The sequence below is a fragment of the Halichoerus grypus genome, chromosome 11, assembly GCF_964656455.1.
Source record: "Halichoerus grypus chromosome 11, mHalGry1.hap1.1, whole genome shotgun sequence".
NCBI classification, from domain to species: Eukaryota; Metazoa; Chordata; class Mammalia; order Carnivora; family Phocidae; genus Halichoerus; species Halichoerus grypus.
This window is the reverse complement of record NC_135722.1, coordinates 52083669-52102961: the sequence shown is the minus strand read 5'-3', so window position 1 is coordinate 52102961 and position 19293 is coordinate 52083669. Positions and strand designations below refer to the sequence as shown.

The 19293-nt window shown below is 37.5% G+C and overlaps 1 protein-coding gene and 2 pseudogenes across 3 annotated transcripts in view; 2 read left to right on the top strand and 1 right to left on the bottom strand.

Annotated features, from left to right (window-relative positions):
• Positions 1 to 19293, top strand: part of FCHSD2 (FCH and double SH3 domains 2) — a 303487-nt gene that overhangs the window by 166633 nt on the left and 117561 nt on the right. The window lies entirely within an intron of this gene.
• LOC118552801 (cyclin-dependent kinase 1 pseudogene) lies at positions 3581 to 4617 on the bottom strand (annotated as a pseudogene).
• Positions 15933 to 17965, top strand: LOC144379489 (ubiquitin-like FUBI-ribosomal protein eS30 fusion protein pseudogene; annotated as a pseudogene).

Genomic DNA, 19293 nt, shown 5'->3' with positions numbered 1-19293 from the left:
AAACTGGGAAAGGTACAGTATTATTTTGGGGGTGTACCTTCTGCCCAAAACAAAGAGGAAGTTAATGGGCCTGGCCAGCTGTCAGATTATATATCTTTGAACTTTGCTTTGAAATCCTAATGCAGATACTTGATCGGCATTGGGTAGGTTATGCTTCAGATTACTCATTTCATGAGACATTGTAAGGTACTAGAATGATAAAACAGAAGCAGGAGTCCTCTTTTGTCCCTTAAAAATAGACAGATGTATTCTCAGTTTTCATGTTGTGTGTGTGTGTGAATTCATTTTCTTCCTCATGTTAATTCTGTAGTCTGCAGTATTGGAAAACTGTCATCAATCATATTGTTAGCTACTTAGTGAGTTTCTGTCATTGAATTGACAGTGGCCCTTCAGTGCCTTTCTTAGAAAAGTCTTCTTTTCTGAATTGTTGTTAAGGTTATAATGCCCTAGCTAGGATCTTTTTAAACAAATTCTATGAATAGTTTTGAAGCAGGAGGTTTGATTCATTGATTTAATCGTAAGTATTTAATAGTCACTTACAGTGTTGTAGGTACTGGACTACACTTTGGGAAGAAGCAAAGATGAGTAAGACACTCTTTATCTTCAAAGAGCTCAGTTTGGTGGAAGAGAGAGAATTACATAGAAATGATTACAAATTAGAATAATGAAATTACTGCTAGAGGACCATTATAAGTAATATTAACAGCTATCTTTTTTTTTTGATTGCTTAATATTACTCTGGCATTATCCTAATCACTTTAGGCATATTATCCTTTATAATTTTTTTCTTTATCCTGGTTAGAGTTCATAGTTCATTATTTAAATAACACTCTGGCCTTGAAATGAAATGAAATGAAATTCCAACTCAAGATGAACCCAGATAACCTCTTTCTTTGTACCTGCATCCAAGTAGCCAAGTACTACTGAAGACAATCTTTCAACAGACAGAACACATTCATGTTCATAAATTAATGTGGAACCAGTCTCAAATGGACCCTGGCCATTGGGTCCATTTGGACATTTCCCTGGTTAACTCCCTAATATTTTTAACACTTTCTTCAACTTTCTTCCATCTCAAACCTCAAATTTACCTCTTCTCTTTCACACTTAGCAAGTGGTTTTTCTTCCTAATTTACAGAGAAAATACAAGCCATTAAAAGGGAACTCCATTATTTTCCCATTATCTGCCTTCATGTGTGTTCAGGATTCCTCCAAGGAACCGCAACAGCAGAGTTGTTCCTCCTGTCTAAAGATGATCCTTTCACCTCGGTTTTGGATATCTCGTTCTCTCCTGCCTTTTCACGATCAAAACAACTGATTATTCTATTTTCTTCTTACATTTCTTGGACATTGTATTCTTAGGTTAAAAGGTTTAGAAGAAAAAAAAGAGTATAGAAGAGACCTTAAATGCCCGAGAGGGAGAGCGAAGTAACTGTTGGGTGTCCAGCATGGCCAGGGGCTCTGTCTAGATACTTTAAATACCTACGTTCATTTAGTTTTCATAACATCTTTTGAGCTAAATATCATTATCCCTGTTTTACAAATCAGATTGCAGAGCCTCAGTGAGGTTCAGTGAATATGTATGTATTAGGACTTAAATCAAAGTCTTTATGACTTCACAGCCTGTGTTCTTTACTAGATAATCACACTGTTCTTTTCTACATTGCATTCCAATCATCTTGATAGTATAGATGAGTATAATTAGTAGTAGCCTACAGTGAATATCATAAATTCTGAGAGAACTGTAAAATAAAATTAATAATTGAAAATTACGAATTCTCCCCTGTTCTAGTTATTATAAAGAGTAAGATCATGTCAGTACCTAAATACCAATATTTAGGCAGGTTCCCCAAGGAATATTTTGTGTTCCTTATGCCAGTACTCATTAAAGCAGATACTAAATACACCACTCTGTCTATCATCAGGCAGGCATTTTAAAAAAATTTTATTATGTTAATCACCATACATTACATCATTAGTTTTTGAAGGCAGGCCTTTTTGAACTCCACACTAAAACAAAACAAAAAAGCTATTGTGAGGCCATGGAAACCAGACTACTGATTTTAGCACATCTGTAGAAAGCAGTTCTACTGGCTGCTGGGAAGTAAGGTAGTTTTTTCCTCAAAACTCCTTCTTTTGCAGCATATTCTTATACAATATATAAACTGATATTTTTATAAGCTTGTGTAGTATTTTCTTAATGGTTTGGCTGAGGAAAGATGAAGCACAGTGCATCAAAGTAGAAAAGGGAAGAAATGTCCAGCTAATGAGAATTTGAAAAGTTTAATAATACTAGGACCTTATTTCTAGAGAAATGTTTATTGTCTTCAGTGGAAGCTAAATGTATCCGGACTAACTGATAATTGGGCAAAGTAATAAAAGTTAAACATCTTTCTATGTGAAAGAAATCTAGAAAATATGATAATATGGCATATCTTTTGCAGATACTTGTTTTGGTTAAATGAGAAGAAAATCATTATTGGTATCCAGCTCCCTTATTTTTATGGTTTTTCCAGCTAACCATTAATTATTTCAGAAGTTTTCCTCATTCACATGTGGACATGGAACTCATTTTTTTTTAAGTCATAGCTCTTTTGGTTTCCCTGCCACATAACTCTCTAGCTGTTGTACTTCTCTTTCACCCAATAAAGTTTGTTCACTTAACAAATTATCATGGAAGTCCCCAAATCTCAAGCTCAGCTCTCTGCTTCTCTTACTTTGCGTCCTCTTTCTGTACACCCTCTTCTTAGAAAGAGTAATCATTTGGCCCAATTTTTATTAATATTGTATCAGTCCCAAATCTGTATGTTAACTTTACCCTTATGATTATCCATCGTTTGCCTTTACATTAGTGGCTGAAATTTTCTCAGCTGGAGGCAACTCTTTGTTTCCTTGGTTTCAGGTGACAACTGCTCTCATTCTGTCCTCCAGAGCTCTAAAGCTGCACTGTACAGTATGGTAGTCCCTAGGTACATGTGGCTGTTTAAAATAGTTAAAAATAGGGGCGCCTGGGTGGCTCGGTCATTAAGCGTCTGCCTTCGGCTCAGGTCATGATCCCAGGGTCCTGGGATCGAGCCCCACATCAGGCTCCCTGCTCCGCAGGAAGCCTGCTTCTCCCTCTCCCACTCACCCTGCTTGTGTTCCTGCTCTTGCTCTCTCTCTCTCTGTCAAATAAATAAAATCTTTAAAAATAAAAAAAAAATAGTTAAAAATAAATAGAATCTTAAATTCTGTTACACAGTCGTAATACCCACATTTCACGTGCTCCAAAGCCTCATGTGGCTAGTGGTCACCATATTGAATAGTACAGATACAGAATATTTCCATCATCACAGAAAATTCTATTGGATAGCGGTGCTCTGAAGCTTATTTAGTTTTTTTTTTTAGATTTATAGTTTTATTGTGGTAACAAATAGTTGTTAACAGTGAGATCTATAAACATACACAGAATTATTATATTTAAATTCATATAGAACAATATTTACATTTTTAAGTTACACTTTTGAAATCAGAAGATGAAGTACAGCTTAAGTTTACAACAAAGAAAAGAAAAATACACAAAACAAAAATAGACAAAGTTAGTAGTAAAAATATAACTATCTGTTCTTGATACGTGGGAACTTTTGTAAGAAAGCTACATCTTCTTAATCTGATTGTCCAAATCATTAAAATATGGATGATTCGGTGCCATTTTGCCAGAAATTCGTTTGGCAGGATCATAGACTAACATTTTTGAGAGCAGATCCAAACCATTTTCATCCAAGTTTTTAACATGGGATGCCAGGCTTCCTGGTTTCCACTTGGGAAATGTATTCGGAAATGTATTCTTATAGTCCTGTAAAGATTCCACTTCTGGCCACACTTCATTACTGGGAGTGCCCAAAGCTCTGAAAATTCTGAAGAGTTGATCGATTTCTGAATCCCCATGGAAAAGTGGTTTCTTGGTTGCTAATTCTGCAAATATGGTGCATATACTCCAAATGTCAACTGGAGTTGAGTAGTGAGCTGACCCCAGCAATACTTCTGGCAATCTATACCAGAGTGTTACCACCTCATGTGTGTATACTCTAATAGGTATTCCAAAAGCTCTGGCAAGGCCAAAATCAGCCAGTTTAATTGTTCCTTTGTCATCAGTCAATAGATTTTGAGGTTTTAAGTCTCTGTGCAGAACTCTTCTGGAGTGACAAAAGACAATCCCTTGTAGGATTTGGTACAAATAACTCTTAACAAGTGAAGAATCCATGAACTGACCAGGAGGGATGGAATCTAAGTATTTCTTGAGATCCATGGAAAGGAATTCAAAGATGAGATATAACCTGGAATCTTGCATAAGCACATCTTGAAGATTGACTATATTTGGATGACGAAGTTCTTTTAATAGAGAAATTTCCCGAATTGCAGTACTAGGAACCCCTTCGTCTGCACTTTCTAGTCTGATTTTCTTCATGGCTACCACTTGACCTGTAGTTTTGTTTCTACCCTTATACACAACTCCATAGGTACCTTCTCCAATTTTCTCTGTTTTGGTATAATCTTCCATAGTTAATCAGCAGATTTGGTAGATCCTCAGCAACTCTACCCGGCTTATTATCCTGAGACGAACGCGGCAGCGGCTACCACGTCAGCATCGCTCCTGAAGCTTATTTAGTTTTTACTTGTTTTCCTCCCATCCTTCTTTCTCTGGCTGTCATCAGACCTGCTGATCACTTTTCTCAGTAACTGTGACCATGATTATATTTGTGTTATTTCAGAATTAACTGCTCCTTCATTTGCACTCTATACTTGGAAATAGAACAGGGGTTGGCAAACATTTTCTGTAAAGCGCCTAGTAGTAAATACTTGAGGTTTCTCTATCACAACCACTCAACCCTGACCTTGTAGTACAGTCATTGACAAAGGGAAATGAATGGTTTGTTCCAGTAAAACTTTATTTACAAAAATAGGTGTTGAGCTGGATTTGACTCACAGGGCTTAGTTGCCAATCCTTGGTATAGGACTTTAAACTGAATATGAAATTTTTAAATATACGTTCAAAGGTTGATAAAATGAGTACCCATTAACTCACCACTCAACTTCAGAAATGAAACCATAACTAGTAAAATGGAAGCCCCTGTGTGACTCATCCTAAAATACATCTCTCATCCGCTACATTGTAACCACTTTTCTGACAATATATAGTGTATTGTACTTGGCACCTTGCTTTTTCCCCACTGACTATTATATTTGTGGATTAATATATATTTATATAAATATGTAATAATTATATAAATATATTAGAAAACATTTTATATATAATATATAAATATATAAAAATTTATATTAATTTATAAACATATAAATAATAATATATTTGTGGATTTATAACCTTAGTTATTCATTATCATTTTGCTATGTAGTATTTCATTGTGTATATTTTGTAAATTACTTATTGATGTTCTCAGCTGAAATTTTTGTTTTTCTTTTTTTTTTTTTTTTTTTAAAGATTTTATTTATTTGAGAGAGAGAATGAGAGAGAGAGAGAGCACATGAAAGGGGGGAGGGTCAGAGGGAGAAGCAGGCTCCCTGCTGAGCAGCAAGCCCGATGTGGGACTCGATCCCGGGACTCCAGGATCATGACCTGAGCCGAAGGCAGTCGCTTAACCAACTGAGCCACCCAGGCGCCCCTGTTTTTCTTTTACTTATAAACAAAACAGTGCTGCTATTAAACATTCTTCTTTTTTTTAAAGGTCCAAAAAAATTTTTTATTGTTTTATTTTATTTCTTTTTTAATTTTATTTTATTATGTTATTTAAATCACCATACACTACATCGTTAGTTTTTGATATAGTGTTCCATGATTCATTGTTTGCATATAACACCCAGTGCTCCATTCAATACGTGCCCTCTTTAATACCCATCACCAGGCTAACCCATCCCCCCACTCCCCTCCCCTCTAGAACTCTCGGTGTGTTTCTCAGAGTCCATAATCTCTCATGGTTCGTCTCCCCCTATGATTTTCCGCCCTTCATTTTTCCCTTCTGACTATCTTCTTTTTTTTTTTTTTTTTTTTTTTTTGAACATATAATGTATTATTTGTTTCAGAGGTACAGGTCTGTGATTCAGCAGTCTTACACAGTTGCTATTAAACATTCTTATACATGTCTCCTGGTGTACTTCTGCAAGAAGTCCTTCTTAAGAAAATATACCTAGGAGTGGTGTGTTTAGCAGCTTTACCAAAGAGTGTCAGATTGTGTTACAGCACTTTTTATTATACCTTTTAACATTGTTTGCATGTCGTGTTAAACTTAGCAAGTATTTCAGTGTGTACTAGGTGATAGGCACTTGGGGATACAGAGATGAATTAGACATGAGATCCATATAGTCAGTGAGCCAGAAATAAGGTTATAAATCTCTGGAGCATCCCCAAAGGGCTTAAGGACTATGAGGTGGTAGATCCTTTCCCTTGCTTTATTGGTTATGTTATACTTGGCTTCCTGTGACACAGAAGGAGAAAATCAGAATGCTTCTTGTCCATTTTTTAAAGCAAAAATTGCCCAGAATTACAAAGCAGTAATTTAAAAATATTTTTAGCATTTGAACAATGGCTACGAACTCCTGCATGGAATCCTTATATATAAAGCAGATGAAAGGAGGCTGTTTGGTTAAAACTTGTGAGGCTGTTTTCCCTTTGTGTGTTTTCCCCATTGCCCATACCCATGTATGTCGTCTTCTACTTACTTTTGGTTCCTGAGGTATTATACTGAATACTGGGGCTCCTTGAAATACAATTTGGAAACAACTGTTCTAAGATCGTATTTTCCAACTAGTAAATTTCTTACAGAATTCTAAGCTGTACCTAGGTGATCTCCTTGCTAGACTTTTTCAAAGTAATGTTTTAAAAATGTAAATCAGGTGATGATAGTCTACTGCTCACACCCTCCAGTGACAATTGAATACTCTGGCTTGAGGGCTTATTTGAATGTCTTGGGCTGGACAATCAACAATAAATGAGGGGTACTAAAGCAGAGAATACATAAAACTACTTGTGGGAGTAGTATATAAGGTGACAAGAGGCAAAAGGAGAAAACTTAAACCAGCTCTTTTAAAGTCAACTTTATTAAGGTGTAATTAATATAAAATAAAATGCATCTATTTTAACTATATAGTTGGTTGAGTTTTGACAGATGTATACACCCATGTAATTGTTGTCATAATCATAATATATAGAATATTTCCATCCCCCAAAACTTCTCACTTGTTCCTTTGCAGTTATATTTAGTTTCTATCACTATGTAACAAATCAACCCAAACTTAAAGACTTTAAACTATCTCCATGTACTGTTTCACAGTTTTGTAGTTTAAAAGTCCAGGTGGGCTCAGCTGGGTCCTCTGTTTAGGATCTTACAAAGGCAGAACCTTAATTTTGATTTTGCCTGGACTGGGTTTTTCTCTGGAGACTCTGAGAGAATCTACTCCCAGGGTCATTCAGGTTGTTGACTTAAGTCCTTTTTTTTCTTGCTGGCTGTAGGCTGAGAGCCACTCTCAGCTCCTAGAGGTTGCTCTCAGGTCCATTCCACATGACTCCCTTTATCTCCCAACCAGCATGTAGACTCCTTTTCATGTGTTCAATCTCTGACTTTCTTTTTGCTACTAACCAGAGAAAATTCTCTGCTTTTAAAGGGCTCTTGTGATGAAATTAGGCCTACCAGATAATCTCTCTTTTGCCATATAACATAACATAATCATAGGAATAATATTGCATCATTCATAAATTATCCCCATACTCAGATTATATAAGGGCAAGGGTTGTTGGGATCATCTTAAAATTCTCCCTCCCTCAGCAGTCCTATATTTATTTTGTTAAATTTATTCCTAAATATGTCAGTGTTACTGTAACCATTATGTTTTCATTTCATCTTTCAATTCTTTTATTAGTATATAGAAATACAATTGATTTTCATATACTGACTTAGGCAGTTACTGTGTTACTCTGCATAACAGATTACTGTAAAGCTTAGTGGCTTAAAAACAACACAAGTATTTATTTTTCTCGTGAATCTGTACTTTGGACGGGGCTCAGTGGGGATAACTTGTCTCTGTACCACTCCCCATCAGCTAGAGCAGCTTAAAGGCTAGTAGCTAAATTCTTCTGAGAGTGTACTTTCTCCCAAGTTTAGTGCTTGATGCTCCCTGTTGGCTGAGACTCTGCTGGGGCTGTCAGCTGGAGTTTCTGCACTTGGCTTCTCTGTGTCGCCTGGGCTTCTTCACATTGTTGGGTTCCAAAGACAAATTATATGAGGAGGGGAGGGAGGCTGGCCAGGCAATATTGCCTTTTATGAAATAGTCTCAAGGGTCATACAATCTCTTTTCTGCATTCCATTCATCGAAGCAGTTACAAGGTTCAACCCAAGATCGAGGGGTTGATGGGATAGATCCTGCTTCTTAGTGTGGTGTGGCAAAGTTACGGAAGAAGAGGTGGCACCAGAAGTATTGCTGTGGCTGTTTTTTTGGCAAATGCAATCTGCTACTTGACCTTGTATCCTGCAGTCTTCCTAAATTCACTTACTAGTTCTAGTAGCTTTTTTTTGTGGATTCTTTACAATTTTAAATGACCATGATCATGTCACAGTTTATTTCTGTCTATTTTCTTAAAGCTTTTATTTATTTATTAGAGAGAGAGAAAGATCACAAGCTGGGGAGAGACAAAGGGAGAGGGAAAAGCAGACTCCCCACTGAGCAGAGTGTCCAATGCAGGACTTGATCCCAACACCCTGGGACCATGACCTGAGCCGTGGGCAGTTGCTTATCCAGCTGAGCCACCCAGGCACCCCCATTTCTGTCTTTCTAATCTAGAAGTCTTTTTATTTCTTGTCTTATTCTGTTGGCTAGGATCCTTAGTACAATGGTGAATAAAAGTGGTAAGAGTGGACATCCTTGTCTTGTTCTGAGATCTTTTGGGGAAAGCAAAAAACCAACTTTTTAAGAATTATTTTGGTAAAAATGCACATAACATAAAATTTTCCATTTTAACCATTTCCTTTTTTTCTTTTTAATTCCAGTATCATTAGCATGTAGTGTTATATTAGTTTCAGATGTACAATATAATGATTCAGCAATTCTATACATTACTCAGTGCTCATCATAAGTGTATCTTAATTCTCTTTATCTCCCCTCTGGTAACCATCAGTTTGTTCTCTATAGTTATGAGTTTGTTTTTTCGTTTGTCTCTTTTTTTCTGTTTGTTTTGTTTCTTAAATTCTTCATATGAGTGAAATTATATGGTAGTTGTCTTTCCCTGACTTACTTCATTTCACGTTATCCATGTTGTTGCAAATGGCAATATTTCATTCTTTTTATGGCTGAGTAATATTTCACTGTGTATATATACCACATCTATCTATCAGTGGACACTTGGGCTGCTTCCATAATTTGACTATTTTAAATAATGCTGCAATAAACATAGGGGTGCATATATCTCTTCAAATTAGTGTTTTTGTATTCTTTGGATAAATACCAAGTAGTGGAATTAAAGGATCATATGGTAATTCTATTTTTAATTTTTTGAGGAACCTTCACACTGTTTTCCACAGTGGCTACACCAGTTTGCATTCCCACCAACAGTAAATGAGGGTTCCTTTTCTTCCACATCCTCACCAACACTTGTTGTTTCTTGTGTTTTTGATATTAGCCATTCTGACAGGTGAAGTGATTATCTCATTGTGGTTTTGATTTGTATTTCCCTGATAATTAGTGATATTGAGCATCTTTTCATGTGTCTGTTGGCCATCTGTATGTCTTCTTTGGCAAAATGTTCATGTCTTTGCCCATTTTTAAATTGGATTATTTGGGGTTTTTGTGTTGAGTTGTAGAAGTTCTTTATATGTTTTGTTTACTGACCCTTTATCAGATATGTCATTTGCAAATATCTCCTCCTATTCAGTAGGTTGTCTTTTAGTTTTGTTGACTGTTTCCTTTGCTGTGCAGAAGCTTTTTATTTTGATGTATTCCGAATAGTTTATTTTTGTTTTTGTTTCCTTGCCTCAGGAGACATATCTAGAAAAATGTTGCTCCTGATGATAGCAGAGAAGTTACTGCCTGTGCTCTTCTAGGATTTTTATGGTTTTCTGTCTCACATTTAGGTCTTAAATACATTTTGAGATTATTTTTGTGTATATTTTGTGTAAGAAAGTGGTCCAATTTCATTCTTTTGCATGCTGCTGTCCAGTTTCCCCTGCACCATTTATTTTTATTTTTTAAAGATTATATTTATTTATTTGACAGAGAGAGACACAGCGAAAGAGGGAACACAAGCAGGGGGAGTGGGAGAGGGAGAAGCAGGCTTCCTCCTGAGCAGGGAGCCCGATGCGGGGCTCAATCCCAGGACCCTGGGATCATGACCTGAGCCTAAGGAAGAAGCTTAACGACTGAGTCACCCAGGCGCCCCTCCCCTGTGCCATTTATTAAAGAGACTTTTTCCCATTGCATATTCTTGCCTCCTTTGTCAAAGATTAATTGATTAATTAATCATGGGTTTATTTCTAGATTTTCTGTTCTGTTCCTTTGATCTCTGTGTCTTTTTTTGTGCCAGTACCATATTGTTTTGATTACTACAGTTTGGTAGTATATCTTGAGATCTGGGATTATAATACTTCAGTTTTGTTCTTTTTCAAGACTACTTAGGCTATTGTGGCCTTTTGTGGTTCCATACAAATTTTAGGATTGTTTATTCTAGTTCTGTGAAAAATGCTGTTAGTATTTTGACAGGGATTTTTTAAAAGATTTTATTTATTTATTGGAGAGAGAGAGAAAACACGAGCAGGGGGAGGGGCAGGAAAGGAGAAGCATACTCCCCACTGAGCAAGAGTCCTACATGGGGCTCAATCCCAGGACCCTGAGATCATGACCTGATCCAAAGTCAGATGCTTAACTGACTGAGCCACCCAGGTGCCCCTTGATAGGGATTTTGATAGGGATTGCATTAGATCTGTAGATTGCTTTGAACATAATGGATGTTTTAACAATATTTGTTCTTCCAGTCTATGAGCATGGAATATCTTTCCATTTGTTTGTGTCATCTTTAATTTCTTTCATCGTTGTTTTATAGTTTCTGAAGTACAGGTCTTTTCACCTCCATGGTTAAGTTTATTCCTAGGTATTTTATTATGTTTGGTGCAGTTGTAAATGGGATTATTTTCTTAATCTCTCTTTTTGCTTCTTCATTATTAGTGTATAGAAATGCAGTGGATTTCTGTATATTGGTTTTGTATCTTGTGACTTTACTGAATTCATTTATAAGTCTAGTAGTCTTTTGGTGGAGTCTTTAGGGTTTTTTATATATAGTGTCATGTCATCTGCAAATAGTGAAAAGTTTTACTTCTTCCTTACCAATTCAGATTCCTTTTATTCCTTTTTCTTGTCTTATTGCTGTGGCTAGGACTGCCAGTACTTAGTTGAATAAAAGTGGTGAAAGGGACGTCCTTGTCTTGTTCCTATCTTCAGGGAAAAGCTCTCGATTTTTCATCATTGAGTATGATGTTAGCTGTGGGTTTTTCATATTTGACCCTTACTATATTAGAGCTTTGTTCCCTCTAAACCTACTTTGTTGGCAGTTTTTATCATAAATGGATATTGTACTTTGTCAAATGCTTTTTCTGCATCTGTTGAAATAATCATATGGTTTTTATTCTTTCTCTTGTTGATGTAATAATGTATCATGTTGATTGATTTTTGAATGTTGAACCACCCTTGTCCCCCAGGAATAAATCCCACCTGATCATGGCAAATGATTTTTTTTTAATGTATTGTTGGATTTGGTTTGCTAATATTTTGTTGAGGATTTTTGCATTTGTGTTCATCACAGATATTGACCTGTAGTTTGCTTTTTTGTGGTGTCTTTATCTGGTTTTGGTAGCAGGGTAATGTTGGCCTTACAGAATGAATTTGAAAGCTTTTCTTCTTCTTCTATTTTTTGGAATAGTTTAAGAAGAATAGGTACTAACTCTTAAATGTTTGGCACAATTCACCTGTTGATGCTGTTTGGTCCTGGAGTTTTGTTTGTTGGGAATTTTTTTATTATTGATTCAGTTTTGTTGATGGTAATCAGTCTGTTCAGATTTTCTATTTCTTCCTGATTCCATTTTGGGAGGTTATGTGTTTCTAGGAACTTATCCATTTCTTCTAGGTTGTCCAATATGTTGGCATATAAGTTTTCATAATATTCTTATGTACTCCTTTGTATTTCTGTGGTGTTGGTTGTTATTTCTCCTGTTTCATTTTTGATTTTGTTTGAGTCCTCTCTCTCTTTCTCTCTCTCTCTCTCTCTTTTTTTTTTTTTTGATGAGTCCAGTTAAAGGTTTATCCTTTTTTTTTTTTTAATCTTTTCAGAGAAGCAGCTCCTGGTTTCATTGATCTCTTTTCTTGTTTTTTACTTTCTATTTTGTTTATTTCTGCTCTGAACTGTATTATTTTCTTCCTTCTACTAGTTTTGGGTTTTGTTCTTTTTTAGCTCCTGTATGTCTAAGATTGGGTTGAGATTTTTCTTGCTTCTTGACATAGGCCTGTACTGCTATAAACTTCCCTCATAGAACAGCCCTTGCTGCATCCCAAAGGTTTTGGACCATTGTGTTTTCATTTTCATTTTTCTCTGTGTATTTTTTTATTTCCTCTCTGATTTCTTGGTTGGCCCATTCATCGTTTAGCAGCATGTTATTTAACGTCCATGTATTTGTGTTCTTTCCAGATTTTTTTCTTGTGGTTGACTTCTCATTTCATAGCGTTGTGGTCAGAAAAGGTGAATGATAAGACTTCGATCTTTTTGCATTTCTTGAGACTTGTTTTGAGGGCTAAGATATGATCTGTTCTGAAGAATGTGCCATTTGCACTTGAAAAGAATGTGTATTCTGGTGTTTTAGGATGGAATGTTCTGTGTATATCTATCTGTTAGATCCATCTAGTCCAATGTGTCATTCAAAGCCACTGTTTCCTTATTGATTTTCTATTTGGATGGTCTATCCATTGATGTAAGTGGGGTGTTAAAGTCCCTTACTATTATTGTATTACTATCATTTACTTCCTTTATATTTGTTATTAACTGCTTTATGTATTTGGGTGCTCCCACATTGGGTGCATAAATATTTACAGTTGTTATATCTTCTTGTTGGATTGTTCTGTTTATGACTATATAGTGTCCTTCTTTTTCTCTCTTTACAGTCTTTGTTTTAAAGTCTATTTTGTCCAATATAAGTTTTGCTACCCCTGCTTTCTTTTTCCTTCCATTTGCATGATAAATGCTTTTCCATCCCCTCACTTTCAATTTGCATGTGTCTTTAGGTCGGAAAGGAGTCTCTGTCTCCTGTAGGCAGCATATAGATGGGTCTTGTTTTTTATCCATTTCATCACCCTGTGTCTTTTGATTGGAGCATTTAGCCCATTTACATTCAAAGTAATTATTGATAAATGTGTACTTATTGCCATTTTGTTATTTGTTTTATGGTTGTTTTTGTAGTTCTTGTTTGTTCCTTTCCTCTCTTGCTCTCTTTTCTCACGGTTTGCTGGTTTTCTGTAGTGGTATACTTGGATTCCTTTCTCTTTATTTTTTGCATGTCTATTAGTGGTTTTTGATTTGTGGTTATCATTAAGTTTGTATATAACAACTTCTGCATAGAGTAGTCTATATATTAAGTTAATGGTCATTTAAGTATGAACCTATTCTTTTTTCTTTTTCTTCGAGTTTTTATTTAAATTCCAGTTAGTTAACATACAGTGTAATATTAGTTTCAGATGTAGAATTTAGTGATTCAGCACTTCCATACAACATCCAGTGCTCATCACAACCAGTGCATTCCTTAATCCCCATCACCTATTTAACCTATCCCCCCACCTACCTCCCCTCTGAGGTTTAGTCTTTATAATTAGGAGTCTGTTTCTTGGTTTGCCTCTCTCTTTTTCTCCCTGTGTTCTTTTGTTTTGTTTCTTAAATTCCACATTTGAGTGAAATCATGTGGTATTTGTCTTTCTCTGACTGACTGGATAGCAACATGCAAAAGAATGAAATTGGACCACTTTCTTACACCATACACAAAAATAAATTCAAAATGGATTAAAGACCTAAATGTGAACAGGAAACCATTAAAATCCTAGAGGAAAATATAGGCAGTAACCTCTTTGACATCAGCTATAGCAACTTCTTACTAGATACGTCTCCTGAGACAAGGAAACAAAAGCAAAAATAAACTTTTGGAACTTTATCAAAATAAAAACTTATGCACAGCAAAGGAAACAATCAATAAAACTAAAAGGCAGCCTGCGGAATGGGAGAAGATATTTGCAAATGACATATCTGATAAAGGGTCACTATCCAAAATATATAAAGAACTTATACAACTCAGCACCCAAAAAAACAAATAATCCAGTTAAAAAATGGGCAGAGGATATGAATAGACATTTTTCCAAAGAAGACATACAGATGGCCAACAGACACATGAACCCATTCTTCTGTCCACTTCACACTTTAGATATATGGTGTCATACTTTACATCTTTTTGTGTTGTGAATCCCTTGACTGATTTTTATAGATACACTTAATTTTACTGCTTTCATGCTTCCTACTTTGCCTCCTTTAACTTACGTTGTTTGCTTTCCACTCAAGAGTCCCTTTTAACATATCTTGTAGGGCTGGATTAGTGGTTATGAATTCCTTTTAACTTTTGTTTGTCTGGGAAACTCTTTATCTCTCCTTCTATTTTGAATGAGAGCTTTGCTGGATAGAGTGTTCTTGGCTGCAGATTTTTTCTTTTAGCACTTTGAATATATCCTGCCACTCTCTTCTGGCCTACAAAGTTCCTGATGAAAAATCAGCCCATAGCCTTATGGGATTTCCCTGGTATGTAACTGTTTTGCTTTCTCTTGCTGCTTTTAAAATTCTCTCCTTATCACTACTTTTTGCTGCTTTCATAACTATGTGTTTTGGTGTGGACCTCCTTGGGTTGATTTTGTTGGCGGGCTCTCTCTGCCCCCTGGATCTGGATTTCTGTTTCCTTCCCCTATTCAGGAAGATTTCAGCTATTATTTCTTCAAATAAATTTTCTGCTCCCTCTTTTCACTCTTCTCCTTCTGGGATCCCTATAATCTGAATGTTATTATGTTTGATGGTGTCCCTGAGTTCCCTAAGCCTATTTTCATTTTTTATGATTTTTTTCTTCTCTTTCCTGTTCAGTTTGATTGCTTTCCATCACTCACTCCTCCAGGTCCCTGATCCATTCTTCTGTTTCCTCTAGCCTACTATCTATTCTATTTAGTGTACTTTTAATTTCAGTTATGAGTTCTTGATCTCTGATTGGTTCTTTTTTATGTTTTTTGTCTCTTTGCTAAGGATCTCACTGAGGTCCTCCACTCTTTTTCAAGTCCAGTGAGTATCTTTATGATCATTACTGTAAATTATCAGCCATATTGCTTATCTCTGTTTTGTTTAGGTCTCTTGTTATGATTCTGTCCTGTTCTTTCATTTAGGACATACTTCTGCATCTTCTCAATTTGTCTAACTCTCTGTGTCTCTTTGTGTGTTAGGAAAGTTAGCTGCATCTCCTGCTCTTAAAAGTAGTGGCCTTATAAATAACAGGTCCAGTAGTGCCCTGCAATGCAATGTCTCCAGGTACTTGTTCACTAGTACCTGGCACTCCAGGGGTGTCTATGTATATTGCATGTGTTGTACTCTTGTGGTTGAGCCACTTTTACCTTCAGTCTAGTCATCTGCAGTGGCTCTCTTTGCCTATTGTGGGCAGGATTTGGTCCCTGTGTAGTGGGCCAGTTTGGGGTCACTTTGGGCTTCAGTTGAGTTGGACCAGCCATTTGCTAGAGATACAATAGTACCGAAATGCAGGGCACTTTCCCTGTACTGTTCCCTGAGTAGCTTTTGTTAGTGAGTGGGGCCTGCAGTCAGACCAGATGTCTGGTGTATGTGGTTATCTTCCACCATCACTGGGACAGCAGTCACTTTGGACTGGTGCTGGCCCTCATCGGCACTTCTTGCTCACTTCCAGGCTTGTGGTACCACTTTGAATGGGCTTCAGCCTAGCGTGTATCGGAAGGAGGCAGGTCTGCAAGGGAATATGGGGGAGGGGCATGAGGTGTTAGCAAGGTTTGCACAGGTCTGTGAGGGGAGCTACAGCTGTCCAGAACTCTTGCCAAGGCCGGCCTGGTTTGAGGGGGCAGATCTACAGAAGCGAAGGAGAAGGCATTCTGTTAGCAAGCTAGGTGGAGAGTGTTGGCACTGAAATGGTTCTGCAGGTGTCCATGCATCTAGGCTAGGGGAGGCACATGGCACCCACCAACTCTTTCATTCTTGGAGAAATATCCCAACAATCCCTGCCCCTCCAGTGCATGCTCAGATTAGTAAATAAATGTTCCCGTATACCCCCAGATATTTTTCAAACTGCTGTTTTCCATGCTGTATCTCAGGTCTGTGTGCTATTTCTTTAAGGGCGGGGATTCAGTATTTTCTTGCCCTCAGGCTCTCCCAGAGCTGAGCCCACTGATTTTTTAAAGTTCCAGGTGTTAATTTAAGCCTTGCTGATTATAAGAACTCAGAAAGTAGGCCCCTCTGGTTTTCAAAGCCAAATGTTACGGGGATTTGTCTTCCCCACTCGAGTTCCACGTGCTTGTGGTATTTGGTGTGAGGGTTTGTTTCTCTCCCCTCTGTAGCCCACAGCATCCCTGCCCTGGACAGCTCCATGGATCTGTTTAGCTCCTGACTGTCTCTCCACTCTTCTACCCTCTTTGATGTGGCCCTTACATTTAGCTGTGGAGAGTCTGTTCTGTCAGTCTTCAGGTTGTTTTCTGGATTATTTACACTGATGTAGGTGTTACCTAGTTTTATCTGTGGGACAAGGTGAGCGTAGGCTCCTCCTACTTGGCTTTCTTCCCCAGAAATCTGATATGGACCTAACCATTTCTGTATATACGGTTCGTTGGCATTAAGTACATACACAGTTTTGTGCAGCACCACCATCCATCTCCAGAACTTTTTCATCTTCCCAGACTGAAACTCCATGCCTGCTAAATGATAACTCCCCATTCCTTTTTCCTCCTGCCCCCTGAAAACCACTATTCTACTTCCTATATATGAATTTGACTACTGATAAGTACCTCATATAAGTGGACTCATACAATATTTGTCCTTTTATGTCTGCTTTATTTCATTTAGCATAATGTCTTCAAGATTCATCTATGTTATAGCAGGTCTCAGAATTCCATTCATTTTTAAGCTGTACTTTCATTATCTATATCCTGCGTTGCAAATAATTTTAAGTGCCTCTTTACCAACAAAGTGAGCTGAGCACTTTGTGAATCCTTGCTGTCAGGGACCTTACAAATTAGAAGTAGAACTAAGACATCTACATAAGAGACATCTAACTACAATTGAGCAGTGACATGGCACGCAGCAGGCGGTGAGGATGTGCACGCCCTTGCTCCTTCGTTTTTCTCAGCTCCATCTTCACAGGAGCGGCCGTGGTGCCCGTGGTTTAGTTGTGGACCTGTAGCTTTGTCTGTGCCCAGGAGCTACACACCCTCGAAGTGGCCAGCCAGGAGATGCTTGTCCAGATCAAGGCTCATGTAGCCTTGCTGGAGCGCATTACTCCAGAAGATCAGGTTGTGCTCCTGGCAGGCACACCCCTAGAGGATGAGGCTACCCTAGGTCATTGTGGAGTGGAGGCTCTGACCACCCTGGAGGTAGCCGGCCAGAGCCTGGAGGTAAAGTCCATGTTTTCCTGGCCTTTGCTGGGAAAGTAAGAGAACAGACTCCCAAGGTGGCCAAACAGAAGAAGGAGGAGACAGGCCAAGCCAAGTGACGGATGCAGTACAACCGGCGCTTTGTCAATGTCATGCCCACTTTTCGCAAGAAGAAGGGCCCTGATGCCAGCTCTTAAGTCTGTTGTAATCCTGGCTCTCCCCAATAAAGCCACTTAGTTTAGTAAAAAAAAAAATAAAATAAAAATAACTACAATTTAAGAGCATGTAATAGTAATAGCCATTATTTATTTAGATTTTATTCTGTAGAGGGTTTATATTCATATTATCTCATTTAATCCTCAAGACAACCCTATATATGCATTCCAGTCATGTGTTTCTATAAATGTAAGTGGTACAAATAGCTATAGGCCATCAAATCTCCCTAGAATGTAAGATTCCTGAGAGCAGATACTTTGTTTTGTTCCCTGTTTTATACCTAGCACTCAAAATTGGTGTTGAATAAATAAGGAGGGAGAGATTGCTGTGGTCTTTCTTCATGGAGGACTTTTCTCCATGGGAGAATTAGCATGTTAGATAGGCCTTATCTGGTGAGTAGGATGTCAGTAAGCTATGGTGGCTGAGGATGGGATTTCACAGGGATGGACTTGTATGAGTACTTAGGAAAGTGATGTATAGTGGAAACCACCGGTTCCATTGGTCCTGGGGAGAGGCATGAGAATATTTGCTAAGGGTACTAGCAGTAGAGTTTTTTTTTTTAAGACTTTATTTATTTATTTGAGAGAGAGTGAAAGAAAGAGCACAAGTGGCGGGCAGGAGCAGAGGGAGAGGGACAAGCAGACTCTGCACTTAGTGCAGTGCCTGCCTAGGGGCTTGATCCCATGACCCTGAGATCATGACCTGAGGCAAAAATCAAGAGTTGGACGCTTAACTGACAGAGCCACCCAGGTGTCCCTAGCAGTAGAGTTTTTAATGAAGCTTTAAAATATTTAACTTTGGGGCGCCTGGGTGGCTCAGTTGGTTAAGCGACTGCCTTCGGCTCAGGTCATGATTCTGGAGTCCCAGGATGGAGTCCCACATCGGGCTTCCTGCTCAGCGGGGAGTCTGCTTCTGCCTCTGACCCTCTCTCCTCTCGCGTTCTCTCTCTCATTCTCTCTCTCTCAGATAAATAAATACAATCTTTTAAAAAAAATAAAATAAAATAAAATATTTAACTTTGAAGAAAGAATTCTAAAATGCCGTTAAAGTAGCTCTTTTTTTTTTTTAATAGGTTAGAATGTGGGTATTTGACTATTATCTTAGCTTTTTTGTGCAGTTTTCTGTGAAGTATATTTTTCCATTAAATTTACTTATTTTTATATTCTGCATATAAGTCCGTTTTCATATATTAGAAATGCTGAATTATTTTTACTCACACACAAAAAAATTACCTAATAGTCTATTAGGTATCCGGTAATTCCTAGATTCTGTGATATATTTATTGTTGTTATTAAAAATTTGAAGTATTGCCATTGATGGCATTAGCTTTGGGGTTTAGAAAAGAAGTGATCTCTGAACAAACAGAATCTT